This window comes from Lycium ferocissimum, chromosome 1 (genome assembly GCF_029784015.1).
Source record: "Lycium ferocissimum isolate CSIRO_LF1 chromosome 1, AGI_CSIRO_Lferr_CH_V1, whole genome shotgun sequence".
Taxonomy (NCBI): Eukaryota; Viridiplantae; Streptophyta; class Magnoliopsida; order Solanales; family Solanaceae; genus Lycium; species Lycium ferocissimum.
The window spans coordinates 24,140,014-24,146,013 of NC_081342.1; positions in this window are offsets into that span (position 1 = coordinate 24,140,014).

Here is a 6,000-nt window from a genome sequence, read left to right on the forward strand (position 1 = left end):
GACAAAACCCAGACAAAATTTCTCAGTACAACATATAAAAAGACATAGACAAAGTAATTTTTTGTGATCATTGTTCCTCTATGACTGAAGCCTTTAAAAGACTAAACCAGAAAAATGAGACATTGATCCAAGAAAAGATGAAGTCATGGAGCAAGTAAAGATGTTAGAACACAGACTGAGCAGTCAAGTTCGAGTTAGCACAATCTCAGAGTTTTCCATCTCGGGCTAAATTCTGATGTCTGGGTTTTCTTAAGTCGGATTGTAGTTTCAGTCTTAAGAGCTTGTACTGGTGTATGAGTAATATTCTTTAAGAAAATTACTCCATCTCTTGTAATCATACAACTTCCATTATTATGTAACATAAAGTCTAATCCTATGACAAAATTCACATTTATATTTAAGTCTCTTACCCATAATTTATCCATTTTATAGCTTGGTTTATAAAATTCTGAACATGTATTTATAAAGCTAATGTATGCTTTATTAACATAGTGTCTATATATGTTATGCGTTCCATCCATTTGCATTACGGCAATTGATTTTTCTAGGATTTTTATTAGATTTGGTGGAACTATCCTTTATTTATTACACACTTTGTGCATCCTGAATCTACTAAAGCTAAAGTCTCCATTTCATAATCATCTATTTTAATTCTTGCAAGTATCTTTATTATTCCTAATTTTTTATCCTCATTACATACCAATGCCTCTTGGTCTTACGCTCATTAGTTCTTCTTGAAAATCTTTTGGTATTGTTTTTAATGGTCTAATTATTGGTTGTATATTAGATAGACTTATTTCTTCATCTTCCCTCTAGGGCATTACTTCTTAATTTAGAAGTTAAACAAGAACTAAATAGGGTATAGGGTGGCTACAAAATGTTTAGAATCTTTTTTTGTTATGTGATATCCATAAATTGTCTACCAAACATGTCTGTTGTCTATCTATTATGCATTTTGGTAATTTTCTAAAAGTCATGTTTGATGGTGGAAAGAATATTAAATTATGTTTAGTTCCAAATTGTATTCTCTCTAGGGCATTACTTCCTAATGAAGATATAGGTTTCCCTTGTCTGTTGTCTGAGAACTTGTTGGTCTCGTACTGTCAAATGAGAAATCACGTTATTAGTTAACAATAATCTTTAATCTACTTCATTGGTCTGCTAGATTATTATTTTTTCCTTTTATATGTTCAAACTTTAAGTTATAAATTGAAATAGTATCTATAAAGTTTGGAGACGTATATATATATATATATATATATATATATATATATGTTCATCTCCTCTCATCTTTTCAGAAGGAGACTCAAGTTTGCAATTAAAAAAAGGGGACAAGTGGGTCCCATTTTATTTTTCTTTCTTCCCCCACTTAAAAATAATTAGGGAGAATGAGGTCATACTACAATATTTAAAACTTTGGGGAAGGGAGTCAAATTATATTACCAAAACTTTGAGAAAAAACCCCAAAATAAGTTGCTCTCTTCCTTTCTCACGATTCAACACTCCTCAAAAAAAAAAAAAAAAAAAAAAAAAAAAAAAAAAAAGAAAAAAAGAAAAGAAAAAAACTCTCTCATTTTTTTGCTCTATGTTCTTTTTTGGGATTTTAGCTAAAATTTCACTTCAAGATTATCATCTTGTGGTAATGTTAGGTAAATTTCCTTTATCTTGTTTACTTCAAACTATTAGAACTAGGGTTTAATGAAGAAGAAGAAGATAAAGATTATGAATTTTGATTTTGCTCTTGTTGGTTACGATTTTGCTTTTATCAGGCAAAAATTTCTATCTTCCAATACTTCTTTTATTTTTATTAGCTGCGATTTGGAGGTATTAAAAAGAAATTTGGGTTGAACTTTAGCACCAACTATATTATTCTGGGTTGAACTTTAGCACCACTTATATTAATTGTATTAAACAGAAAATTTAATTGGTTCAAATTCGATACAGCATGCCCCCAACAACTTTTACAGTTCCTGGAACAACTTCAGCATTTGTTAGGATAACTTTAGCAGTTGTTCTAGCAACTACAATAGTTGTTGGAACAAATGCAAAAGTTGTTAACAACTTCGTCGGTTCTAATAAAGACCTTTTAACAACCATTCTATAATGACCCGTTTTGTCGTTACCGTGATTATTCTGTTTTTGCCCTTGTTGACCCGTTCCCGAGTCTCGCTAGATCTATTTTGACCCGAGGAGATAGTTGGCATGACTTCTTAAGCATCATTGTGGGCTTTAGAATATTTTCTAGAAAAATTGGGCTTTAAGCGAAAATGAGTTGACTCAAAGTTGACTTTTGAGTAAACAGACCTTTTTTGGAAATCTGTTGATTCCGAGAGGTCCGGATGGTCGTTTAGAACTTGGGTGCATATTCGTTTCGGTTCCCAATGCACTCGGGTGCATCTTGGGACCTGGGTTGAAAAGTTAGTTTTGAGTTATCGGGGGTTGACTTGGTCAACGAGACATCTGATAGGAATTCCAAGGCTACGAGTGCGTTGGTTTGTGTCCGGGAGGTTCTGGAATGGTTTTGAAGGTCAATTTCAAGTTTGGAAGACACCAAAAAAATCTGGTGTCTGGTGAACGCTTTGGCTCCAAAGCACACACGAAAGCACGGTCAAACCGCTGGAGCGCTGGCCGAACCACTGGAGTGGTCGCACGATAGCATTGGCCTAGCCGCTGGAGCGATCACGCGGTAGCGCTGGTTGAACCGCTGGAGCGGCTGACGGGCCAAATTTTCTATTTAAAAACTTTATAAAATCCTTCTTCCTCCCGTATCTTCTATTATATTTTCTTACCACCTTGGAGGTGACTTGAGGGGTTTATGGTCAGATTTCTCTTGGAAGTAAGTCCCCTAATCCTAATCTCTTCCATTTTCTTTCCTAAGTAAGAATCCATGCTAGAAATTCCTAGAAGCTTAAGATTAAAAGAGGGTTTATGGGGTTTTTCATAAAAGTATTTTAAAACGATTTGGATTCCTAAGTTATGGTTAAATATTGTGGTTCATGCTAGATAATGTCATATCTAGGCTTGTTAATCATTAATCTTCGATTCTAGAGTTGATTTCCATGAATTAAGTTAGGGTTCTTAGACCCAAATGTGGGGATTTTCATAATAATGATGATTTTGAGAATTAATTGAGTATTCCTGTAATTAAAGTAATGGATTTTGACCTTTTGGTATTGAATTTAGTATTTTGGTCATAAAATTCCCGTTTTGCCCTTGAGACCCGTTTTTCCTAAAACTAAGGGTTTGAATTTGACCCGAATAGAAAGTAGCAAATATGGGTATCATTATTCATGATTTCTTACATAGAATTCATATGTGATAGAGTTTGATTATTTGGAGACGCTTCGAAAGACAAGGCAACGTGTGGGTTTGTGATGTACCGTTCGACTGCCAGGTAGGTTATGGCTTTCCTTTTCCGTAGACTCCGGTTAATTTTCCATATTCGTTTATTAGAAGGAACAGAGAATTCATGTATAGGTGTCACGACCCTAATTACCGATCATGCGGGCACCTACTTTATTATCATTAGTAGGCGAACCCTTACCCGTTAACCCTTTAATCACTAGCCAATTTTAATTTCTTTAATCGTTTATACTAACACAAATCAATGAACATGTGAATGAATACATAGTCTACCAAGTCAAAATAAATAAATGATACAAGTGCGGAAGTCTAACTATTACATCCCCAGAATTTGAAAGTCATCGTACAAGGACTCTAACTAACAATGTCTAAAGAATGAAGTATATCTCAAATATAATAGCAAGGAATGTATGGAATAAAAAGAGACATCTGGACAGAGAGATCTTCAGGTGGCATGGCATGGATAGAAATTCACCCCCGGATCTGATCGAGCAAACTAGCTTCAAGCTAGAGATGCAATCCGGATGAAATCTCTGGAACACAATCTGCACTCCAAAAGTGCAAAGAAGGTAGATCAAGACAAACACTATGTACCGGTAAGCATCATAGGCCGACTAACATTAGTTCACGTATATAAGCATAAAATCAACAAGATAAACAGATAGGCACTTAATACTCAAATCCAAGCCACAAAATATCCCATAACAGAGTCACAACCTAAGATGAAGCTTCAAATTTCAATAACCTCACCTGATAATCACAAGTCCGTCAAATTTCAATAACCTCACCTGATAATCACAAGTCCAAGTTCCTTTCCTAGGTAGAGTCACTAATCCACAATTTAACTCAGTCAATGATCATATCAATACCACAACAAATTAACAAAGAAACATACCAAAATCAGAAACAACGAGCCATATAATAATGTAGAATAAAACATAATGATGTGCAATGCAAAATATGATGACATGCAATGCAATGCACTGGCCAATCACTCGAACTGTACACACATGCTAACTGATGTCATTGCTCAGTAGTCATGACCTGCAGGGGACCCATGGTGTCCATGTACCACTCGTTCCGGAACACTCCTCGGACCCGAGCCATAAATCCTCCGCCCCGGAAAGAACCTCGGTCACGGATCCACATCATGTATCACGCGTTCCGGAAAACTCCTTGGACTCGAGTCACTTATTACCCTCCGCCCGAAATTTACCTTGGACTCGAGCTTATACACCCTCCATTCCGGAAAGGGCCTTTGAGGCCACTCGATCAAGTACAAGAAATGTCGTTACATCCCTCTCAATGAGAAATTATCAAGTAGTATATTATTTTCATCGAGAAGATCATATTAGCCACCACAATTGTCATCAATTTGTATCACAAGTTCATCAAGAAGATTATATCAACTTCGCACAATTTCACATCACAATGTATGTCTCAATGTATTTCAGCTCATTGGGTGATGTACGGACTATGAACAATCAGCAATATCAATGTCAAACACAAGGCATCATGCCACAAGTCTTCTAAACCATTTCCGTCATGCATGAGTGTATGAATGCATAAATGAGTGTAAATGTGGTAAATCAATACAAGCCACTAAAGCAACAGTGAAGGTCCACTTCACAAAGCCACAAGTCATATTAAGACTTGGATCAACTCAGCCATGCAATGAGTCATACAATCATCTCAACCAACATAATAGTCTATGTCCCTCTTTACTTCCACATGTAGCAAGTACGCCTCACAACTAAGTCTTGTATCACTGATGTACCGAGAAATTGAGGCACAATTGATACCTTTTTACGAGAAGTTTTACTTGTTTTTAGGCAAGTGGGTGTAGTTTTGATGTGTTTTTGTCATGTTTCAGGTGAATCATAGAGTTTGGGTTCAAGAAATAGATGTATTTAAAAGTTGCAATTTAAGTTGATTTTCACTACCCCAGAGAACGTTGCATGGACCGTATTTCGGTCGTACAAATGTATCGTCAAAGAGAGACGTTGAATCACGGACACTTATATAGACCGTACAATATTGTATGGCCGTATAAGTGGATGTGGACGAAGGTTGGAAGATGTTTCACTTTAGAGTGATTGCATGGAAGCCGTAGACAGAGTTATACGAACTGTGAAACGCCTCGTTCGTATTGTTCTCGGCAGACACATGGATTAAGGCCGTATAAGCTCCTATATGGTCCGTGAAAAGTTGTACTGACCGTATAAATACCGCTTGGGACTTAAGTGCAAATTATGTAATTTTACGTTTTGAAACCTATAAATAGTCCAGTTGTAGGGTTTTTAATTATTACGCTTTTTATTGTATTTTGGCTTTTCGTTTAAACATTAAATACTTAGTTTTTGAAGGTTTAAACATCAATTCAAGTATTATCAATTCCTCTTTCTTCCAAAGTAAGCAATTATGCATTCTTCAATTTCTTATTTCTTGTTATTTGTCATGAGTGGGGCTTCAAATTCCCTTATTAGTGGTCATGGAACCCAATGACGGGTGTTTTATGATCAAGCGATTGATATATACACATAATGGAAATTTGAGTTTATTTATTTTTTCATTTTTTCATTCATAATTAAAGGTGCCCCTTATTGCCTTTTTTGGGGAAAAAAATTAGGGGTTTGG